Source organism: Mastigoproctus giganteus, chromosome 11, assembly GCF_048544385.1.
Source record: "Mastigoproctus giganteus isolate SK-2022 chromosome 11, ASM4854438v1, whole genome shotgun sequence".
In the NCBI taxonomy this organism is placed as follows: domain Eukaryota; kingdom Metazoa; phylum Arthropoda; class Arachnida; order Uropygi; family Thelyphonidae; genus Mastigoproctus; species Mastigoproctus giganteus.
In genome coordinates, this window is record NC_143585.1 from 157,621,197 (window position 1) to 157,646,968 (window position 25,772).

Consider the following 25,772-nt stretch of genomic DNA (forward strand, 5'->3'; position numbering starts at 1 on the left):
ACAGGAATTTTGCTAGCTGGGTTAAGGGAGTGATTTGACGATTGTATAAGTTAATACAATCATCAAATGGTTAGGCCACATCTTGAGTAATGCATGCAGGTCTAGATTCCTCATTTTAGGAAGAATTTTGATGAGGGATTGGTGAGATCAGTGGGATTGGTGAGGGGAACAAGGGGGTGCTGTTACCAAGATAGGTTTCAGTTCTTCAAGTTTTCCAGGTTTTTGGAGACTAGGAACCTGCGAGGTGTTTAAGGCTTTGAATGATTTGAGCAAACTGAATTCTGATGGGATTCTTCCTCTTGCTCATATTTCACACCTGAGGAGGTATAAATTCAAGTTCATGAATGATGGTTGCAGAATAGATGTGCAGATGTTTACGTTTAGTCAGCGATTGGTTGATTGCTGCAAAAAAACTTCACTATGTTGTTTTTGAGGTTGATGGCTTAAGTAAATTCAAGGAAGAACTGGAAAAACTATTGGATGGAATGGAAAAAAAGTGAAATTGTGTTTTTTTTTTTTTTTTTTTTTCTTAGTGGATCTTGTATTAGCTTGCCTTCTTGCATCATATACCATTGCTAATGCAAATAATAGGAAAAAGTTCTTATACATTTATCAGTGAGGATAGGTTGTTGGAATTCCAAAGTTGTGTGAATTGATGAAGACAATCAGGGTGCACAAAAAATAATGCAGTGCACCAAAGATGCTCCTCCTCCTCTGTACTTCCAACAAAAAAAAAAAAAAATTTAGAAATTAAAAAAAAAAATTTAAAAGTTCAAGAGATCTAATGGTTCCCCACTCAAGAAATTTTGTCTGCTGAAGCAAAACATAGTTCTCGTACTTAATCCTGAAGATCAAAGGAATTTAACATCCGAAGTCATTGAAATGCAGGAAGAAAACTTGAGAGTTACTAGGGCTGACTAACATCTGTTCTACTGTTTTACTTCAATTTCAGTGTAATAAACCTTTCTGAGATATTCATATTAATTAATAGCTCTTATACAGATATCACATGAATCATGAAATATCTGAATGATCTAAATATTTTTCTTGTATAGATTTTTATTCGTGTTCATCTTGGTGTCTGCTTGATTCAAGGTCACAGTTTATCAGTATTGAGTAGCATAACCAGAGTGGGTGTCATCTTTTAGTTGCCTTGGGCAATGTTTGAAATATGGCTATTGCAGTAATCATTGCAACATAGCATGGAGTTACCAAATGCCCATAGTTTTTATATGGGCAGGTAGTCAATTTCCCAAGAATAGAATGCCTGTGCACAGAAATTATTGGTCTCTGGAGTGTCTTAGATTTTTTGAATATATCCCTGGAGAGGTGACAGAAGAACTGAAAATCATCACTTGAGCTTCAGTTCTTTATAAACTATGCTTTTTATTTTACAGTTTTTATTATCCAGTTCAATTTTTATAAAGATCTATGGTTTTTATATGAAAACTATAGAGAGAGATTAATGTATACAGTCATTCCATGTCAAGTGGCCTAGGGGTCCCTGCTGGACCATCTTTAATTTTCAGAGCAAATGGGCCTGTAGTACTGGGATCCATTGTTTAAATAAATAAATACGTATATCCAGTAAAAAAAATTTAATACATATTTAATTTCAAATGGTTTGTAGCTTTTGAGGCTAAACGGGCCTCTTTGTCAGCAAATACTAACAGAATGGAAACGTTAGAGACAAAATTTTAAAGGATACAGTTGTGTGTACAATGCGGTTGGCCTTTCAACCACTAGATTGGTGTTCATTGTTGCTGCATGGACGTGTATGGTTATTCTTCCAGTACTTATCTATTCCCGAAACAGTTGCCTCCAAGATAGGGTGTAATCTCATTCCCTTGCTGAATTTCATAGTTCTTGAATTACATGATATATTAAGTGACTCTAGCCAGAGTCGGTGGCGAAAGTATCAGGACTGATCAATTACTTCATAGTCGTGCTTGGGATTAAGGTCATGGTCGGTTGACCAGAAGTGTTCTGCGATTGCGGATTGGTTAGTCTCAGCAAGGCGAATTGATCTGTCGTGCTCTGCAAGACGGTCTTGAAGGCATGTCGAGGTCTTCTCTATGTAGCAACGGTTACAATCTTTGCAGGCGCAAGAGAGGGACAACCGGAGTCCTCATGTTGGAAGCCAGAGAATGCAAGTTTCTACCACGTAGCTGCACGCATTTTATGTTGTATTCTCAAAGGATTTTTGAAATCTGGCCTGACATGTCCGGATTGTAGGGAATATAGGCAGTAGATACATTGTCATGAGTTGATGGCAGTCTTGGGTGGATCACGAACTCCTGCACTTGCAATAAGCACTTGTTCAATATGTGGGTTGGATAGTGACAACTGACAAAGTCTGTCCTCACTCTGGAAATCTCGTTGTGCCTAGCTTCATCAGTGCTGGAGTGGCTCCAAGCCTGGGAGAATAGGGTGCGGGTGGTGCTGTTGAGATGGCTAGGGGCGTGGCCAGATCTGTAATTGGTGAACTGACCGCACCAAATTGGCTTGCGGTATACTGAGGTTTCCAGGTGTGGGCCCATGCATTTAACCAAGACATCCAACAATGGAAGGGATCCATCCAATTCTAACTCTAAAGTGAACTGGATGAACACAGACAAGGAATTGAGATACTCCAGTAATGTTGTTTCAGAACCACATGAGATGATGGTGAAGATGTCATCAATGTATCTGCATCATGTTGTAATAGGTACAGGGAGGGGGGGGGGGTTCAGGAATATCTGTTCTTCCAATTCTTCCATGGCAATGTTGGCCACGACGGAACTAACAGGAGTGCCCATGGCAGTGCCATGCACTTGCTTGTAATGGAATCTTCAAACCTTTGAAGATTATACGGAATAATCTTTAAATGACACTGCCTGAGAAACACAGGTTGAGGGCAGTACAGATGTCGTCAGTGGACAGTGATTGATGTCCTGCTTGGTAGGTTTGGATCATTCTCCAGAAGCCTCTTCGTGCAGCTTATGGCCTGTTGGACAGGAATCGATGGGGACACTACAACGAATGACGTAATAATCTTATTGTCAGAGATTGAGAGCTCTTTAAGAAGGTGAATGAACTAGCTGCTGTTAGTGACAGTGTGGATGGTATTTCCTGCAAGAGGTGTGAGGAGTCGTGCAGCATATTTAGATAGTTTATATGTAGGCACATTGCAGCAGGACACAATGGGTCGGAGAGGAATGCCTGGTTTATGAATCTTAGGCAGGCTATAAAACTGAGGTAGTTGACAGCCTGTGGCATGAAGAAGCTTCCGAGTTGAAGTAGAAATTTTTTTGCTTTAAAACATGCATAGACAAGTTCGTTTACTTCTGACACCAGGTTTTTTTTTTTTTTTTCTTTTGGTAGGTGTTGGTGCGGCTTCTGTGGCCATAATTTATAGTTAATTAATTAGTTACGGTTGAATTTGAAATTAATTAGGGTTCAATTTGAAAGTGGCTGCAATTCTGCCCAGACATGATAGGAGGGAGTATATGATGAGAGCCCTGTCGATCAATACGGCCTTGGAAAGATTGTGCAAGGCTCAAGAGGTATAGAATTTTTTTCAGCCTGGTCTGTACTTGTTAACAGAAGAGACTGCTTCTACAGGGATGGGATACACTTAAATAGAAAGGATGCAAGAATGTTTGCTGATGCTATCGAGGCAGTGTTAGGTGGGTCGGAAAACTGCTAGATTGGGGGGGGGATACAAGGGCTAATAGATTAACAGTATCCACTGGCAGAGGTGAAAGTGATTCTTGCACTGCTTCTATTGGAATGAGCTGGAGCCTGGAAAATAAGATGCAGGATATTTCAGAGACTGCTGGGAATCATTGGGGTACAAATAAACACGTAGGTTGTGTTAGGGTAGCTAAGAAAAACAACAGGTGCATGTATACTTGCGTGTACACCAATGCTAGGAGTTTAGTAAATAAATTTGATGAATTTGAGGTATTGCTCAAAACATCAAAGGCAGATATCGTGGGGATTTCAGAGACGTGTTGTCACACAGATATAAGGAATGCAGAACTGGAATTTGGGGAGTACAATGTCTACAGAAAGGATAGACAGGATAGGAAGGGAGGAGGGGTTATGCTATTAGTTAAGAAATACATAAAATCAAAGGAAGCGAAGCCAGTCGACATTGCTGGACAGTGCAGTGTCGTCTCAGTTTGATGTGACGTGAGCATTGGGAGATCAAAATTGAGAGTAGGAGTGTGCTATAGGCCTAATGACTCTGATGAGTATAATAAGAAACTGTACAGGGAAATAGAGTGGGCCAGTAAATCAGAGGGTCCTATAATGGGGGATTTTAATTTCCCAGATATTGACTGGAATTTGGGGGCTGGTCACTCACACACTAGCAAGGCTTTTGTGGATTTATTGGATGATTGTTTTCTACATCAGCATGTTCGGGAGGCAACCAGAGGGAGTAATACTCTTGATTTGATTATCAGTAGTGATTCTTCATGCATTAAGAATCTGCAGGTAAATGAACCACTAGGTGGCAGTGATCACAGTGTGCTGAAGTGGAATTTACTCAAAGAGGTAACTACCATTAGGGGTAAAGGGAAGGGTTATTGCTTTCGTAAAAGTGACTACAATGGACTGAGACAGTATTTAAATTCTATACAGTGGGACCAACTGATGATGTTACCAACAGCAAATTCAAAATGGGAAGCATTCAAAGAACTTATCTTGGAAGCTACTAGGCTTTACATACCAACTAAGAAATATTGTTCAAGGTTTAGGCCTTAAGTGGATGTCAGATGAACTAATGAGACATATGGCAGAGAAGAAAAATGCATGGGATACATACAAATTAACACGTGACACAGAAGCCTATGATAGATACAAATTGATCTGTAACCAAGTTAGAAAGGAGGTTAGGCAGGCGAAGGCAGATTACGAGAAATCTTTGGCAAGGGATGCAAGGAAAAAGAGCAAAGAGTTCTTTACTTATGTAAACTCTAGAAGGAAGGGGATGAATCAGATTGGTCCACTTGATATCGATGGGTCAACTGTTGATGATCCTGCTCAGGTAGCTAACAAACTGAAAAAATATTTTGCATTGACATTCACACATGAGGAGTTATTCAGCGAGGGGAATGCCAGAGGTGTATTCAACTCTGGCAGTAAGCTAGACAATCTTGTAATAACTGAGAGTAAAGTGGAGGAGAAATTGTTGAAGATAAATACAAGAAAGGCACCTGGGGTGGATGGGATCTATCCAGTTATATTAAAGGAGGCAGCAAAGGAAGTAAGCAAACCCTTAGCCATAATTATGAGAGCTTCTTTGGACTCAGGGGAAGTACCCATGGACTGGAGATGTGCAAATGTGACCCCAATTCACAAAGGAGGATCAAAGGGCGACACAAGTAATTATAGACCTGTTAGTTTAACTTCTGTTCCTGGAAAATTTATGGAGGCACTGGTTAAAGAAGCACTGCAGGATCATCTAGACAAGACTTCAGTTATAGCACAGACACAGCATGGTTTTGTTAAGGGGAAGTCTGGCCTGACCAGTTTGATTGAATACTATGATGCAGTCACAAAAGAACTGGATGCAGGGAATAACTTTGATATTATATACTTGGATCTTAGAAAGGCTTTTAATACTGTTGCACATGGAAGACTGCTGCACAAATTGGAGCAGTGTGGCATTGGAGGCAAATTGCTGCTATGGATAAAGGGGTGGTTGAGGGGGAGAAGACAGAGAGTGGTAATCAATGGACACTGCTCATCGTGGACTAATGTTATTAGTGGAGTCCCTTGGGGTTCAGTATTGGGTCCATTATTATTTTCTGTATTTATAAATGATATTGATGATGGTATATCAAGCTTAATGTCCAAGTTTGCAGATGATACGAAGGTTGGTAGGGTTGTCACTATGCTACTGCAACAGGATCTGGAAAGGTTGAGCAGATGGGCTGAGAGGTGGCAAATGAAGTTTAACGACAAATGTAAAGTACTACATATGGGAAACAGCAACCCCAGAGCAACGTATCAACTCTGTGGTACTACACTGACAGTGGTAGAGAATGGAAGGGACCTGGGGATGGTTGTGCAGGCAGATATGAAGTTTTCTGAGCAGTGCAGACAACACACCATGAGCTACTCTTGCAGACAGGCTGCAAGAGTAGCTCATGGTGTGTTGTCGATGATATATAGGAATTTTTCTAGCAGGGATAAGGAGGTGATTATTCCCTTGTATAAGGCAATGGTTAGGCCACACCTAGAGTATGTATAGAGGTCTGGTGGCCTCATTTCAAGAAGGATCTAGAGATGCTGGAACGAGTACAGAGAAGGGCAACAAGATTAGTGAATGGAAAAAGGGGGTGCTCTTACGAAGAAAGGCTTAAGTTTTGCAAATTACAGTGTCTGGTCACTAGGCACCAGCGAGGTGATCTGATAGAGGTGTATAAAGCCTTGAATGGTTTGAGCATCCTCAATGCTGATGGGATTCTTCCTCTTGCTCAGAATAATCACCTGAGAGGGCATAAATTCAAATTGAGAAAAGACAGATGTCGGATAGACATGAGGAAATTTGTCTTTAGCCAGCAGGTGGTTGGTTGGTGGAATAGACTTCCATCCCTTGTTGTGGAAGTTGATAGCCTAAATAAGTTTAAGGCTCAGCTGGACAGGTATTTCGAACGAACAGAGGGGTGAAGTGGAAGTGGTTATTTTTTATTTATTTATTTATTTTTTTTTGGCTGATGCTGCATAAGCTTGCTTTCTTGCATCAAATGCCTCTACTAATGCTAATGCTAATAATGCACCTCCCAAGGTTTTTGCGGTACTTTGATCCAAGCCCGAGGTGGGATTTGAACCCGTGACCTTTGGGTTGCCAGGCAGGCACTTTACCCACCTGGCTAGCCCGGTCGGCCTGACTCCAGGTGTCCCAAGACTTTGATAGGCAGATATGTCATGGGTTCATAGGTGTTGAGGTCTTGTAGGAAGATGAGGGTTTTCTCTAGATAGGCTGACCAGTCCAGTATTACAGTGCAATGTCCCTTGTTAGCAGGGAAGCATGATGATGGTGTTGTCTTTTCTTAGGGAGAAAAGAGCGGCATGCTGCTGCAGCCGACCAGGCTAGCCGAGTGGGTAAACGCCTGCCTGGCAACCCAAAGGTCGCGGGTTCGAATCCCGCCTCGGGCTTGGATCAAAGTACTGCAAAAAACCTTGGGAGGTGCACTATGGCCACAGAAGCCGATGTGCCAATAACTACCAAAAAAAAAAAGAAAAAAAAAAGCGGCATGCTGTTGGTTATTAAGGTTGGAGCGGGTGGGCCATGTGCATCGGAGCAGAGGACGGAGGCTGTTTTGAATCAAATTTCATTAGCAGCCTCTTCAGGGAGGTTGGTAATACTTGCTTTCACTCCCATAGCAAGTTGTGTGAATTGGCGGTTTCGACAGCACGATGGCAAATTTCATTGTGGCAATCAAAACGTTGAGCTGCTCAAATTCAAAACAAAGGAAGCGGTATTAGTTGAACGGGCGTTCGTCCTCGAGGAGTGGGCTTCTCTGCTTAAATTCACAAATTTCTGTTGCTGTTGCGAACGGTAAGCATCAGAGATACGGTTAGCTTGGTGACAGATAGTATAAATAAGGTTAGAAAATATTGTGTAGGTGAGATCCTACCTCTTAGTTCCTGTAGGAGTCTAGAGTTATTGTAGTCGGCTCTATTGATTTCGTAGTGGATATTGATAACCCACAACTTCAATGTTTGCAGACTGAAGTTGAAACAAGCACGGTCCATGCGAGTGGTATTAAATGGCACTTTATAGCATAAGCCTTTAGGAATGATGCAAAGCGAAAATGTTGTCTGTTGCGGGCTACTGAAATGAAGGACTTCTGTAACTGTACGCAAGCACTGTATACGTTTTGGTCATAAAAAGAACGTATAGGCCCACACCCAGAACCTTAGTATACTGCAAGCCAGTGTGGTGCAATCAGTTCACCAACTACAGATCTGGCCACTCCCCAAGCCATCTCAACAGGAACACCCGCACCCTGTTCTCCCAGGCTTGGAGCTACTCCAGCACAGATGAAGCTAGGTGCAACGTGATTTCCAGAGTGAGGACAGACTTTGTCAATTGTGACTATCCAACTCTCATATTGGACAAGTGCTTATTGCAAGCATAGGAACTCATGACAATGTACCTACTCCTTACATTCCCTACTATATGGGCATGTTGGGCCAGATTTCAAAAATTCTTCAAGAATACAACATAAAATGCAGCTACCTGGTAGAAACTTGTGTTCTCTGTTTTCAAATGTGAAGACTCCTGTTGCCCCCTCTCTTGCGCAGCGATGTAGTATACTGCATAACCTGCAAAGATTGTAACAGCTGCTACATAGAGGAGACCTCGAGACACCTTCAAGACTGCCTTGCAGAGCATGACAGATCGATTTGCCTTGCTGAAACTGACCAATCTGCAATTGCAGAACACTTCTAGTCAACCCACCATGACCTTAATACAAGCCCGACTATGAAGTGATTGACAAGTCCCGGCACTTTTGCCACCAACTATGGCTAGAGTCACGGGACTTATTATATCATGTAATTCAAGAACTATGAACCGCAGGAAGGGAATAAGACTGCACCCTATCTTGGAGGCAACTATTTTGAGATTAGATAAGTGCTGGAAACGTTACCACACACGTCCATGCAGCAACAACGAACACAAATCTAGTGGTTGAATGGCCAATCTCGTGCCCATGCATGCCTCATTGCACACACAACTGTATCCTTTTGCGCCTCCGTAGCCAGGTGGGAAGGAGCAGCACACGTTTCTTGATTAGACCGGGGTTTGAGCCCGTCACCACGAAATACGGAGGATGCGGAAATGTCAGGAAATGACCACGCATATCCCAGAGCAATATGGCCTTAGTTGCTAATGCTCCTAAAAACCAAATAACAAACAAACAACAGCTGTATCCTTTAAAATTTTGTCTCTAACGTCTCTATTCTGTTTGTTTGTTTGCTGACGAAGAGGCCTATTTAGCCCCGAAAGCTACAAACCATTTGTAATTAAATGTGTATTAAAAATGTTTTACTGGACATATCTATTTATTTATGTTCAATTTGGTTGAAACTTGGTGTGGATGTTTAAACAGGTTTCAAATGAAGCTGTGCAAAATTTCAGTTCAAAATATATTATGCTTGAGGAACCAGCACCTTTTTTTGTGGAGGTCACTTGTGTTATGCGGAATAAATCACAAAAAAATTTCAAAGTTTTAACTGTTACTTTTGCACAACGTGAGACGTAATGCTCTGAAACTTGGTATACCTAGTTAACTTTTGGCAGAGAATGCAAAACTTTTGGTGTCCAGGCTCAAAACCCTTCACATTTTTTATAATGTGGTCTAAAACTGGCCCAAAAATCTGTCGCGACAAATTTCATCAAGATATTTGAAATTCATAATTTTGAAATTAGCATTAGCATTAGTAGAGGCATTTGATGCAAGAAAGCAAGCTTATGCAGCATCAGCCAAAAAAAAAAAAAAAAAAAAAAAAAACAACCCACTTTACCCATCTGTTCGTTCAAAATACCTGTCCAGCTGAGCCTTAAACTTATTTAGGCTATCAACCTCCACTACAAGGGATGGAAGTCTGTTCCACCAACCAACCACCCGCTGGCTAAAGGCAAATTTCCGCACGTCTATCCTACATCTGTCTTTCCTCAATTTGAATTTATGCCCTCTGAGGTGATTATTCTAAGCGAGAGGAAAAATCCCATCAGCATTGAGCATGCTCAAACCATTCAAGGCTTTATACACCTCTATCAGATCACCTCGCTGGTGCCTAGTCTCCAGACACTGTAATTTGCAAAACTTAAGCCTTTCTTCGTAAGAGCACCCCTTTGTTCCATTCACTAATCTTGTTGACCTTCTCTGTACTCGTTCCAGCAGCTCTACATCCTTCTTGAAATGAGGCCTCCAGACCTGTATACAGTGCTCTAGGTGTGGCCTGACCATTGCCTTATACAATGGAATAATCACCTCCTTATCCCTGCTGGAAAAATTCCTGTATATCATTGACAATACTCCATGAGCTACTCTTGCAGCCCGTCTGCACTGGTCAGAGAACTTCATATCTGCCTGCACAACCACCCCCAAGTCCCTTTCATTCTCTACCACTGTCAGTGTAGTACCACAGAGTTGATACGTTGCTCTGGGGTTGCTGTTTCCCATGTGTAGTACTTTACATTTGTCAATGTTAAATTTCATTTGCCACCTCTCAGCCCATCTGCTCAACCTTTCCAGATCCTGTTGCAGCAGCATAGTGTCAGTAGTGTCCTTGACAACCCTGCCAACCTTTGTATCGTCTGCAAACTTGGACATTAAGCTTGATATACCATCATCAATATCATTTATAAATACAGAAAACAATAATGGACCCAACACTGAGCCCTGAGGGACTCCACATTAGTCCATGATGAGCAGTGTCCATTGATTACCACTCTCTGTCTTCTCCCCCTCAACCACCCCTTTATCCATAGCAGCAATTTGCCTCCAATGTCACACTGCTCCAATTTGTGTAGCAGTCTTCCATGTGCAACAGTATCAAAAGCCTTTCTAAGATCCAAGTATATAATATCAAAGCTATTCCCTGCATCCAGTTCTTTTGTGACTGCATCATAGTATCCAATCAAATTGGTCAGGCAAGACTTCCCCTTAACAAAGCCATGCTGTGTCCGAGCTATAACTGAAGTCTTGTCTAAATGATCCTGCAGTGCAAATAGAAACCTTTGGTACCTTCTTCTTTGGACACTCCACTTACCAACTGCATGAATTCAGCCTAACAAAATATCCGCTCTTATACTTGTTTTCTGGCTGAGATATTTTACTTCAAAGATTGACTCAAAATTTGAAAGTCAAATTTGATCTATCTTAAGGGGCAAATATCTTAATGTGGGACACCTTAAATTCTCTTTTTTTGCTACCACTGTAAAGAGCAGATTTTCAGCTACAAGGATCATGGTTTATCTGTTTTGGTTCGTTGCACATAAAGCCTTAAAATTAAGCCTAAACATCAAGTAATATAAGAAACTGAATAACACCAAGTTGCGCCAGCTTTGGTTGGACCTGTCACTATGAACGGCATAATTTCTCTTTTGCCGTGCATCACTAGTTTTATGTGCTGTATTGTTATTTGTGAGTTCTTTTTTGTTGTAGAACACTTCCTTAATCCTGTATAATTTTTAGAATAATTTAGAAATAGAGTATATTCTAGAATTCTGGAATATTCTAGAAGAATACCCAATAATTATAGAATATTATAGAATTCCAGAATTCTAGAACATTCTTGAATATTCTTGAATTCCAAAAAAAAACCTGATCAACATTCTAGAACTCTGGAATAGTCTACAGTCATACAAAAAAAAGTATAAATAGCTGATATTTGAACCATGCTGCTATTAATGTGTTTTATCTTCATGAGGAACAGTTTGTTTATTTTAGCATTAGCATTAGTAGAGGCATATGATGCAAGAAAGCAAGCTTATTCAGCATCAGCCAAAAAAAAAAAAAAAAAAACACACAACCACTACTCCCATTTCACCCCTCCGTTCGTTCGAAATGCCTGTCCAGCTGAGCCTTAAATTTGTTTAGGCTATCAACTTCAACAACAAGTGATGGAAGTCTGTTCCACAAACCAACTGCCCGCTATCTAAAGGCAAATTTCCGCACATCTATCCGACATCCGTCCTTCCTCAATTTTAATTTATGCCCTCTCAGGTGATTATTCTGAGCAAGAGGAAGAATCCCGTCGGCATTGAGCAAGCTCAAGCCTTATTCAAAGCCTTATACACCTCTATCAGATCACCTCGCCGATGCCTAGTCTCCAGACTCTGCAATTTGCAAAACTTAAGCCTTTCTTTGTAAGAGCAACCCTTTGTTCCATTCACTAATCTTGTTGCCTTTCTCTGTACTCGTTCCAGCAGCTCTACATCCTTCTTGAAATGAGGCCTCCAGACCTGTATACAGTACTCAAGGTGTGGCCTGAACCAATGCCTTATACAAGGGAAAAATCACATCCCTATCCCTGCTAGAAAAATTCCTGTATATCATTGACAAGACACTATGAGCTACTCTTGCAGCTCGTCTGCACTGCTCAGAGAACTTCATATCTGCCTGCACAATTACCCCCAGGTCCTTTTCATTCTCTACCACTGTCAGCGTAGTACCACAGAGTTGATATGTTGATCTGGGTTACTGTTTCCCATATGCAGTACTGCATATTAATGTAAAGTACTGCATACTTCATTTGCCACCTCTCAGCCCATCTGGTCAACCTTTCCAGATCCTGTTGCAGCAGCATAGCATCAGTAGTGTCCTTAACAACCCTGCCAACCTTTGTATCGTCTGCAAACTTGGACATTAAGCTTGATATACCATCATGAATATCATTTATAAATACAGAAAACAACAATGGACCCAAAACCGAACCCTGAGGAACTCCACTAATAACATTAGTCCACGTTGAGCAGTGTCCATTGATTACCACTCTCTGTCTTCTGCCACTGAACCATCCCTTTATGCATAGCAGCAATCTGCCTCCAATGCCACACTGCTCCAATTTGTGCAGCAGTCTTCCATGCGCAACAGTATCAAAAGTCTTTTTAAGATCCAAATATATAATATCAAAGTTATTCCCTGCATCCAGTTCTTTTGTGACTACATCATAGTATCCAGTCAAATTGGTCAGACAAGACCTGCCCTTAACAAAACCATGCTGTGTCTGAGCTATTACCGAATTCTTGTCTAGATGATCCTGCAGTGCTTTGTTAACCAGCGCCTCCATTAATTTTCCTGGAACCGAAGTTAATCTAACAGGTCTATAATTACTTGTGTCAGCCTTTGATCCTCCTTTGTGAATTGGGGTTACATTTGCACATCTCCGGTCTATGGGTACCTCCCCTGAGTCCAAAGAAGCTCTCATAATTATGGCTAGGGGTTTGCTTACTTCCTTTGCTGCCTCCTTTAATATAACCGGATTGATCCCATCCACACCGGGTGCCTTTTTTATGTTTATCCTCAACAATTTCTCCTCCACTTTCCTCTCATTTATTAGAAAATCATCTAGCTCACTGCCAATGTTTACTTCACCTATGACATTCCCCTTCCTGAATAACTCCTCATATGTGAATGTAGATGCAAAATACTTGTTTAGATTGTTAGCCACCTGAGCAGGATCCTCAACTGTTGAACCATCAACATCCAGTGGACCAATCTGATTCATCCCTTTCCTTCTTGAGTTTAAATAGGTAAAGAACTCTTTTCTGTTTTTGTTCCTCTATTTTTTATTGTTTGACTGCAATAAAGTTAATTAAGTTTTCATTGGTCAGCACGAAATCCATGAAATCAGAAGATTTTGCTGGACATAAGCTGGAATCATGCACCATCAGTCATATGGATAATTTTAAATGTCATGTACTATCCTAAACACGTAAAACTGGGTTAAATTATTTAAAGAATTTGAAGAACAACAGCTGATAGATCGATATTGTGGGTTAAACCTGGGTGAAGAAGACACAATTTGCCTACATCATGAAGCTTTGCTTTTCACAAAATTTGAATTTTTGGAGCATTCATGTTGCAATCCTTAAAGAAGAAAAATCATATGTGAAAAAAAGTTTACAACCAATTGATTCGTCAGTGCCAGACTACCTGAAAGACCTCACAAAGGTAGATATAAAACCAGGCCAGAAGCTGTGCCCATCATGCCGAAAAGAGTCTAACAGCCAAAAAGCAGCAACAGGAACACCAACGTCATTGGTTCAGACCATGATGACAAAATGCATGTGACTGAAAGCTTGAACACAAGTTTGATGGCTGTTGGTATTTATTCTCTGAAATTTCAGCGAATGGCTAAGAGAGACTCACAAGGCTATGCCAAAAGGAAGGCAAGTCAAGTATAAGATATAATGGCAGCAAAATTGCATGTATTTGATGGCTTGGATCCAAATGACATCATGGAGCCAAGTGCAAGTCATCAGTGTGGAAATTGCTTAGATTACAATGAGCTGCTGAAAGAATTGAAAGAAAAGTTGATAGTATCAAGTCATTCAGAAAAACTTCAAATATTAACACTAGCTCCAGTTAGTTGGTCCATAAAGAAAACAATGGAAGAGTTTAGTGTCTCAGAAAGAATGGTCAAGAAAGCTAGAAAATTTAAAGCAGAAGAAGGAATCATGGCCATACCTGGATAAAAACAAGGAAAAAACCTTTCTAAGCAAGTGGCAAAAGGTGATGAAATTTTTTGAAGATGATGAGTTTAGTCGGATATGCCCTGGAAAGAAAGATTAAATTTCCATTAGAAATGCAGATGGAATAAAAATGCAAGTGCAAAAGTGACTGCTACTTAGCAACTTGAAGGAAATGTTTATAACTTATCGAGATAGAAATGGATCTGACATTGGATTTTCTAAATTTTGTGAACTTTGACCCAAGTGGTGTGTGTCACAGTTGGTGCACCAGGAACACATTCTGTATGTGTATGCAAAATCCACCAGAATGTCAAGTTAATGCTAGCAGCAAGTCCTGTTGAATGTGATTACAAGGTTCTGATTGGTAAAACAGCCTGTGATTTGGAGTCAAAAGATTGTATGCTTCATCGGTGTGAAAAATGTCCAGGAATAGATGAATTGAAAAAATGTTTCTAGAGAATATTTTTGAAAACAATGAAGCAGAAGATATTATTGAATGGATACACACTGACAGAGATTCACTGGACACAAAGCAATTAACAACAGATTTTATTGAAGAGCTGAGTACAAAGAGATTTAACCTTTCCTGTCATCACTGCATTGCTAAACATCAAAGCTACCATCATCATCAGCCATTTTCAATCCACTGCAGGATGAAGGCCTCACCAGCAACTTTCCAGTTCCTTCTGTTTTGAGCACTGGCCATCCATTTACTACCCATAAACTCATGAATTTCATCTATCCATCTCCGCCTTTGTATTCCAGGTTTTCTTCTAGCTCCTCTTGGGTACCATTCTGTTATTTTCTTAGTCCATCTGTCATCATGTCTTCGAGCTATGTGTCCTGCCCAAGACCATTTTAGTTGTTTAGTTTTGATAAGAATGTCCTTTATTTGAGTTTGCTGCCTAATCCACGTGTTTCTCTTCTTATCTAACAGTCTGATTCCCAATATAATTCGTTCCATTCTTCGCTGTTTAGTTCTCAGCTTCTCTTTCATTCTTCGCTGTGTAGTTCTCAGCTTCTCTTCCATTCTTTTGGTGAGTGCCCAAGTTTCACTTCCATAAGTCATGGTGGATAGTATACATTGGTTCATTATTTTACATTTCAGACAAACTGGGATATTGCTCTTCAGTATGTGACTATATTTCCTGAATGCTATCCATCCAAAATTTATTTTTCTCTTGACTTCCAGCCATTTATCATTATTACAACTAATAACTTGTCCCAGACAAGTATATGACTCCACCTTTTCAATTACTGCTCCTTCAATCATAATTTTCCTTTCTGTCGTATACTTGTTCATCATTACTTTTGTTTTAGCCATATTCATCTAACTCTGCATAACTGATTAAGATTTTCCTCTAATTCTTTGGGATCGTGGCTTATGCCCACAATGTCATCTGTAAATCGTAAATGATTTAGGTACTCTCTGTTCACATTGACTCCTTTCTGCGACCAGTCTAATCTTTTGAAAGCTTCCTCAAGGGCAGCAGTAAACAGCTTCGGAGATAGTGCGTCTCCTTGTTGAACTCTTTTCTCGATTTTAAATTTCCTACTATCTTTGTCTAGTCTAATAAAGAAGGTAGCATTCTCATATATTTTCTTCAAAATCATAATATGTGGGGTATCTATGCCTTGTCTTTCCAGTGCCCGAAACATTGCCTTATGCTGTATGGAGTCAAATGCCTTTTCATAATCCACAAATATCAGGCATAATGGTGTTTTATATTCATTTGCTTTCTCCATTAGCTGTGATATTACGTGAAGGTGATCCATAGTTGAGAATCCTGTCCTAAAGCCAGCTTGCTCTTTCAGTTGATTCTCATCAAGTATTCTTTCTAATCTGTTAGTAATGACCCTTGTGAACAACTTGTATATATGGAATAACAAGCTAATTAGTCTATAATTTCCAATTTCTGATTTATCTCCTTTCTTATGCAGCAAAACTATGATTGCATTATTCCACTGCTTAGGCGTCACACCTTTTCTAATGCACTTTGTGTAGAGCCTTGCTAGTTTTTGTTTTATATCTCTTCCTCCCAATTTTAACAACTCTACAGTAACTTCATCTTCCCCCCGGGACTTTCTGATTCTTCATTTTCTTCAATGTATGTTCTACCTCATCAGGAAGAATATCGGATATATCGTATGTGTTGCTACTTTGCAATCCATCTTCTCCACTGCTGGCATCGTTCCCGCTCTCCTTGTATAATTCTCTATAGTAGTCTTCTGCTATTTGAATTATGCCTTCTCTGCTGTTTATAAGTACACCATCGCTATTCTTCAGTTTCGGTATCATTTGTCTTTCTGTATTACTGCTCATGGCTGCTGATTTAAATCCTTTGTTTTCCCTTAATGCTTGTTCTACTTTTCTTGTGTTAAATCTTCTTATGTCCTCTCTGAGTCTCTTTCTGATGGCTTTGCATAACTCAGTATACTCAATTTTCTCCCTGTCAGTGTTTTTCTTGCTCTTCATTTGTCGTCTTCGATTCATCATGACAAGTGTTTCTTGACTAATTTCTTCTTCTTTGGATTTCTTTTTCCATATAAGTTTCTTGGGCTTTATCACTTTCAGAATGTTGTAATATTCCTCGTTGATATCTTGGTCCTGAGCAGTCTGCAGAAGCTCAAACTTGTTCTTAAGTTCCAGTACATACTGCTTTTTCTCCTCTTCTGTTATCTCAAAGGCCTTTGAGTCAGTTTTTTTCCTTTCCTACATCTATATCAAGTGTACATCTTACCATTCTGTGATCACTTCCAACATTTACCTTATTCAGGATGGTAACATCATTCACAATATATCTTCTGTTAGTGAGGATGAAGTCGATATCATTAGTTGTTAATCAATTTGGACTCTTCCATGTCCACTTTCTGTTCACCCTTTTCTTGAAAAAAGTGTTCATTACTGATAATCCTTGAGATTCTGCAAATTCCACAAGTCTTTCACCTCTTTTATTTCTTTCACCAATTCCAAAATTTCCTATAGTTCCCCTTTCTGCGCTGTTTTGTCTTTTTCCAACCTTAGCATTGAAGTCCCCCATAATAATAGTGTAGTTGGTTTTCTGCTCATCTAGAAGACTCTCAATTTCGGTGTATATTTCTTCAACCTCTTCATCATCATGGCTCAATGTTGGTGCATAAATCATTATAACCTTTATCTTGTACCTCTTAGAAATCTTGAGTATTAGTCTTGACACACTTGGTGATGTACTTTTGAATTCCAAAATGTTGTTTTTTAAATCTTTATGGACCAGAAACCCAACTCAACCTTCACTCCTTTCACTGTTTCCATTTGTGTTCAGCAGATTTCCACTTGATAAACTTATAAGTGAATCATTTCTTCTTCTTGTTTCAGCCAAACCGATGATATTCCAATTTACATTTTCTAATTCCTTTTCCAGCTCTAATATCCTGTCTTCACTGATGAGTGATCTTACGTTGTAAGAGGCCAAGTTCAGTTTCCGTGCATGGCAGCCTGGTTGTACCCAGAGATTCTTAGCACCCTCTGCTTCCACTCTGATCCTCTCGCTGCCGTAAGAGGGGAAATGAAAGCCGCTGGGGACTGAGGGCCATTTGTTTTGTCGTGCTGTCATATGCTGGAGGGTTTGGTCTCCTCTTCACACTGACCGGGCATCTTGAAGAGAACCACTCTACACGTTCGTTGCCACCTAAGTGACATAACAGGGTTTACCATCGAGAAGGTGTGTATGAGTGGATTTTAGGGAGGCAGGCCAACCGGACTTCTCCTAAATCTTCTGTAATAGAAAGATATTGGATCCATCAGTGTTTTAGACTGAGTGTCTGATAACACACAGGATATCAGTTCCCCTCTAAGCCGCCTATAAACAATGAAGCAGAAGATATTATTGAATAGATACACACTGAGAGATTCACTGGACACAATGCAATTAACAACAGATTTTATCGAAGAGTTCAGTACAAAGATATTTAACCTTTCCTGTCCTCACTACATTGCTAAACATCAAAGCTACTATTTGAAGTCAATAAAGGAAAGCCTATTGTCAGGAGAATTGGTCATCTTGATGGATTTTGCAGAAAATATTCATTCGTTGTGCAAGATGCTGTTCAAGGATTCAACTGAGAATATCCAAGCTACATTGCATCCCCTTTTCATTTTTTACAAGGATGTTGAACTTCAGAATATAAGTTTTTGCATAATCAGTGACTGCCTTCGACGTGACACAGTTAGTTGCACATTTTTCTAACCAACTTAATTGAATATTTGAAAAGTTTCATGACAGAAATCAGGCACATTTACTACTTCAGTGATAGTTCTGCAGCTCAATACAAGAATTTAAAGAATTTTATTAACTTGTGTCATTATCAGAAGGATTTTGATATCAGTGCTGAATGGAATTTCTTTGGCACTAGCCATGGTAAGTCACCATGTGATAGAATTGGTGGAACAATAAAATGATTGGCAGCATGTGAAAGTCTCCAACACCCAATTGAAAACAAAATCCTGACACTAAGAAACATATTTTGATTTTGTGACAAGCATGTTACTGGAATAAAATTCTGTTTTGTTTCTAATGAGGAAATTGAGCAGGTAAGGCCTTTTCAAGAGAAAAGATTCATAGATGGTCATACCATTGCCATAACAAGAGAAAATCATCACTTCATTCCTATTGATGCAAGACAGATTCGTGTTTGCAGAGTATCAAATGACACACCATCAACATGTGTAGCTCATGTAGATCCGACTAGTGAAACCAATATTAAATATGTGCCAACTGTTAATTTACAATCTCGCTAATACATTGTCTGTATTTATGACAGTAATTGGTGGATTGGAAATATTTATGAAATTTCATTCGAAGAACATGATGTATTGGTAAGTTTCATGCATCCTCAGGGAGTAGCTTGCTCATTTCACTGGCCTGCTAGCCAATCTTCCAGCTCCAAAAACAACAAAAATGGCACAACGGTATAGCTTGCCTGAAGTAGTAATATCAACTATCAATGAAAATTTCCAGTCCATAACGAAGCAGTGATTCAATATCTTCAGTTTTTGCTTATTTCAAATTGTATTATGTTTTAAATAAAGTTTATTGCTGTTATAACTTCTTTCATGCTTAGAAACCAATAGAACATCATCTTTATGCTTGGAATCCTGAATAAAGACCAGTTTTCAGGCTTGGGAACTTGCACTAAAGAAACCCATGCAGTTTCTTTTCTTGCTATTTTACCCCCCCCCCCCCCATTGTAAAAAATACAGATATTTTTGTGCATTGGCAATAAATCCTTTCTCCTTAAAAAAAAAAAAAGGGTAAAGCAATTGCAGAAAATTTCACTCTTGTAAATGCCACAGTTCTGTCCTTATTGAGATGTGAAACTTCACCATCAAATAAGTATGCAAATGTTATGTGGAAAATATAAAATGTTTAAGGCCATTTTTTAGGCCTTAAGTAGGAAGACACAAAACTGAAAAAAACCATAATTCTTTTTGCTTAAAACCTGCTCTTTCCAATGGTGGCAAAAACGAGAGAATTGAAGGTGTCCCACATTAAGATATTTGCATCTAAAGATAGGTCAAATTTTGAGTCTTTCTTTGAAGGAAAATATCTCAGCCAGCAAATAAATATAAGAGCTGATATTTGATTAGGCTGAATTCATGCAGATGTTAATTGGAGTGCCAAAGTTATGTCTTTCAAAAGTCTTGCTTAAATTTTCCACGACAGATTTTTTGTTCCAGTTGTAGACCGCATTGTAAAAAATGTGAAGGTTTTTGAGCCTGGACACCAAAAGCTTTGCATTCTGTGCCAAAAGTTAACCAGGTGTACCAAGTTTCAGAGCACTACCTCTTAGTGTTGTGCAACAGTAACACTTAAAACTTTGAAAATGTTTTGTGATTTGCTCTGCATAACACAAGTGACCTCTACAAAAAAGGTGCTGGTGCCTCCAACATACTATGTTTTGAACTGAATTTTGCACATCTTCTTTGGAAACCTGTTTAAACATCTACACCAAGTTCCGACAAAATTGAAGATGGTCGAGCAGGGACCATCTTCAAAATCAGGCCACTTGACACGGAATCATCCGATAGGCAATGTCGTTCAAATGTCGTTCAAATCATCCGATAGGCAATGTCGTTCAATGTCGTTCATCATCAAATAGTTATCTATTATTTAACCATTATTTCATCTTTGTATTAGTAGTGGCAAAATCATGCAGAGAAGCAAGCTTGTTGTAATGCATAAGCAATAAAAAAAAAAAAAAAAGAAGAAGAAAAAAAAAGAAACACCCTTCCCACATCAATTGTCCATCCTGTCTAATAATTTGTCTAGTGCTTCCTAAACTTTTTTTAAGAAACTAACCACTTCCATGACGCCAGACGGGAGTTGTTTCAAACAATTTCTTCTTTCGGAAAGAAAATTTACACACATCTGTCATGCAATCATCTTTTCTTCAATTTTAAATTTCTGGCTCCTGATATTTGTTGTCCAAAGAAGAATAAGCATGCCACCAGCATTTAGCTGATTTAATTCAATTAAAGTCAAAAACAGCTTGATCAGATCTTATTACAAGTGTCTAGTTTCAAGATGCTACACTGCAGAAAAGAAGTTTTTCTTAGTAAGCGTGCCCTTTTGTTCCCCTCATTTTGCTTCTCTATTCTCATTCTATCTGACTTTTTTCCTTCCTAAAAATGACTCTTCCAGCTATTTTAACATATAAACCCTGGCCTGTGGCCATAATGAGTAGGTTGCAACATAAACTGTATTTTCTTCATATTATTATTGTTGTTGTTGCAGTAAAGATTCTCTCTACTGAAGATGTGGCCTAACTGGTGCTGTATACAGCAGGATAATCACTTCCTTACAACTGCTTGCAAAATTTCTGTATATTATTGACCAAACCCCATGAGCTGTTTTTTGTAATTGGGTATTAAATTTTCTCTCTGACACCCCCCCCCCCCCTATAGGTGATGGTAGACAGCTCTCTGCCTTCTAACTTCTCCACTAATGCTGGTGTTCCCCAAGGTTCAGTTCTTTTTCCCACTCATTTTCTATACTCATAACATTAGTGTATATCCAGTTTTCACCCTTAGTAACCTCTTAGCAACTATAATGTAATATAACTTAGTAACCATAAAATATAAATATAAAACTAACAGTTTTATATTAATATTTTATGTCCACAATGGTTTTTTTTTTCTTTTAATTTTCATCAGATTGGATTTTTTTTGTGTTTATGAAAATAAAAGGCTGAAAAAAAAAAAAAAAAAACAACTAGATTTTTAAAAAAAAATACTGATTTTTTTTTTTTTTTATTAGAAACTAAAAAAAAAACATACTAGAAAAGATGAAGTATTGGTAAACTCCAAGCATAATTAAAAAAAGAACCATAAAGTTTTCCCAGAAATTAAAAGGAAATTTTACACCTGTTGGGTGTAGCAAACTTTTCATAAGAATTAGGTTTATTGCAGGCCACCACAAATGGGAATAAGGACCATTGATAACAGTATTAATACCCTTAGGGGTGAGTTATTGTACAAATAGAAAAGCAAAATCACAGAATGAAATGAAAACTGTAACAAGTGGAAACTCAAAAAAATATATTAAATTGTTATACAGCAGGAAAGAAAGATCAACTTCCATTTCATTAGTAATTTTGAGAACCGTCTTGATACCACATCTGAGGTATCTCGATTTAAAAGTGCTCGGCTTCCAACACTAGATTTGCTGATGTTGCAGCTGATCTCACAGCCATCAGAATTACCCAAGAGACAAAACACCAAACATTCCTATTGTGTTCACTTAAAAGAACCCCCTTTTGAAAGAGGTGGAAAACATATCCACTCACTAAAGCACATTGGCATTGTAAGACTCGATTTAAAAGTGCTCGGCTTCCAACACTAGATTTGCTGATGTTGCAGCTGATCTCACAGCCATCAGAATTACCCAAGAGACAAAAACACCAAACATTCCTATTGTGTTGTTCACTTAAAAGGATCCTCTCCTAATGTGTTCACTTAAAAGAACCCCCTTTTGAAAGAGGTGGAAAACATATCCACTCACTAAAGCACAGTGGAATTGTAAGACCAACGTCCACAATGAGAGTAACACAAACTTTTCGAAACTGAGCCACATGTCAAGGTTCAGATACATCTCCTGGACATTTTTGGACTCTATCCAGAGTTTTCCACAAGCAGCCAGCTCTGTAGACTGAGTTTCTTCCTGAAATTTTGAAAATTCTCAGAATTGAAAACTTGGTATATAAAATTGTTTTAAATATTAATTTGTACTTATTTTTATTTAGTTGCCGAATATTCATGTGAAATTATTTCAAAAATCAAATGTGCAATTTGATTTTTGAAAATCAGTATCCATGTGTATCTCAGAAATCTTCATGACAATACTGTAGATGTGAGTACAGTTAGATGTTGGGTATGACAGTTTAAAGAGTGGGGAAAGTGACATTGTTGACAAGTCCCAAAGCGGCCGGCCAGTGACAATAGACAACAAGAGCCAGATTGACTTGCTTGATCAAAGAGGACTGCCACATCACAACATGCGAATTGTGTGATGCAGTAGGTGTAGGGAAACCTGCTGTGATAGCCATCATAAAGTAACTAGACTACAACAAGGTTTGTGCCTGGTGGGTCCCGAATATGCTAACACACGAGCACAAAGAAGCCTGGAAAGTCATTGTAACTTCTCCAGCGCTTTGAGAGTGAAGGAGAGGTTTTTCTTTCATGCATACTCAAAGGTAACGAAACCTAGGTCCACCCTTATGACCCTGAAATGAAGATATAGTCGATGGAGTGGCACAATCAAAATTCACCACACAAGATGTAGAGATTCAAACGACAGCCTTCTGTTGGTAAAGTTTTGGCGACAATGTTTTGGAACTAAGATGGGGTCTTGCTTGTGGACTTCTTAGAGTGTGGCACCACAGGCAACTCAGATCGATATGTGGAAACAAAAAGTTGAAATTATCATATTTCTAGTCACAAAGAGAAATGTTCTTTCTACTGAACACGAATGAAGGAAATAAAGTTATATAGATTTGGTATTCTATTAATATGGAATTCATTATAGGACTTCAGTGAAAATATACCATTCTTTGTTCATAATAGTGAAATACATCGTAGTATAAACAACATCGATTTAATTGTATTTCATATTGTGACTACCTTCACAGTGAGTTATCATTTATTGCAGTACCTTGAATAATTAATGCTTCACTAATGGAGAAGACTATTGTTACTTATTCTCAGCAGATACCACCATCTAGATGGCAGCATTTCAAGGCTTATTGGCCTATCGTCAGTGGGTGTGCGGTGTTGCAGTCATGCCAACCCAGCTATGAAGTATAACTCCACAATATGAGAGATGCCAAGAGGTGTACATAATAATAATTACTAATTACAATAAAAGCACAAGGCATAATACATTATGAGCTCAGAGCCATACTTGCATTTCTCGGGGCCCGAAGCGCTAAGCTCTTGCAGGGCCCCCATACTTCCCAGTTGTGAAGTATAACTCCACAATATGAGAGATGCCAAAAGGTGTACATAGATATAATTACTAAATACAATAAATGCACAAGGCATAATACATTATGAGCTCAGAGCCATACTTGCATTTCTCGGGACCCGAAGCGCTAAGCTCTTCCAGGGCCCCCTTTTAGGATACCAATCCAAAAAAAAAAAAAAAAAAAAACTGAGCATTAGCATTAGTAGAGGCACATGATGCAAGAAAGCAAGCTTATACAGCATCAGTTATAAAAATAAAAAACCCTTCCCATTTCACTGATCCATTCATTCCAAATGTTTGTTTAGTTCTGCCTTGAATTTATTTAAGTTATCAACTTCCACAACAACAGATGGAAGTTTGTTCCAACAGTCAACTACCCACTGGCTAAAGGCAAACTTCCACACATCTATTCGACAACTGTTTCTTCTCAATTTCAGTTTATACCCACCTCAGCTTTGTAATCTGGGCAAGAGGAAGAATCCCATCAGCATTAAGCCTGCTCAATCCGTTCAAGGCCTTATACACCTCAATCAGATTGCCTCACAGGTGATGAGTCTCCAGAAGCTGCAATTTGCAGAACTTAAGCCTTTCTTCATAAGAGCACCCCTTTGTTCCCTTCATAAATCTTCTTGCCCTACTCTGTACTCATTCTAGCAACTCTACATCCTTCCTAAAATGAGGCTTCCAGACCTGTACTCAGTACTCAAGGTGTAGCCTGACCGTTGCCTTATACAAGGGGATAATCATCTCCTTATCCCTTCTTGCAAAATTCCTGAAAATTATTGACAAGGCCCTATGACCTACTCAGGCAGCCTCTCTGTACTGCTCAGAAAACTTTGTATCTGACTGCACAATTACCCCAAGATCTCTTTCATTCTCCATTACCCCGAGTGTAATGTTGGTACACCACACAGTTGGTACATTTCTCTGGGGGTTACTGCTACCCATATGCAGTACTTTGCATTTATCAATGCTAAACTTCAGTTGCCACTTCTCAGCCCATCATCTACCCAACTTTTCCAGATCCTGTTGCATCAGTATACTGCCATTATTGTTATTAACAACCCTGCCAACTCTTGTATTATCTGCAAACTTTGACATTAAGCTTGGTATATCTTCATCAATATCCTTGATAAATAAACAAAACAATGGGCCCAACTGAATACTGAGGGACACGACTAATAACATTAGTCCCTGTAGAGCAGTACTACCCATTGACCACCACTCTCTGTCTTCTCCCACTCAACCATTTTTTTTATCCATTGTAGCAACTTACCCTTAATACCATACTGCTCCAATTTTTGCAGTAATCTTCCTTGCACAACAATGTCAAAAGCTTTCCTGAAATCCAAGTATATGATATCAAAAATTATTTTTTGCATCCAGTTTCTTTGTGACCACATCATAGTATCCAATCAAATTGGTCAGACAAGACTTCCCCTTGACAAACCTATGCTGTGTCTGAATTATTGCTGCAGTCTGGTCGAAATTATCCTGCAATGCTTCTTTAACCAGTGCCTCCATTAATTTCTCCAGAACAGAAATTAAACTAAGAGGTCTGTAATTACTTGTGTCACTGTTTGATTTCCTTTGGGAATTTGGGTCACATTTGCACATCATTACAATCAAAAGGCCAGGGGAGATGAGTCCAAGGAAGCTCTCATAATTGCTTCTTTCCTTTGCTGCTGCCTTTCCTTTGCTTCTTTCCTTTAATATAACTGGATAGATCCCATCCACCCCAGGTGCCACAAGTAATTATAGACCTGTTAGTTTAATTTCTCCTCCACTTTGCTCTCAGTTATTACAAAATCATTTAACACCCTGTTAGAGTTTGATAAACATCTGACTGTCCCTTCCTTGAATAACTCTTCATGTGTGAATGTACATGCAAAATACTCATTTAGTTCGGCAGTTATCTGAGAAATATCATCTACCATCAAACCATTGATATAAAGTGGACCAATCTGATTCATTCCCTTCCTTTTAGAGTTTATATAAGTAAAGACGTCTTTGCATCCTTTGCCAAAGATTTTTCATGATCTGCCTTCGCTTGCATAAACCTCTTT

At 39.1% G+C, this 25,772-nt stretch overlaps 1 protein-coding gene across 1 annotated transcript in view; it reads left to right on the plus strand.

Annotated features, from left to right (window-relative positions):
* Positions 1-25,772, plus strand: part of LOC150078529 (beta-scruin-like) — a 170,812-nt gene that overhangs the window by 139,318 nt on the left and 5,722 nt on the right. The gene's annotated exons all lie outside the window — the stretch shown is intronic.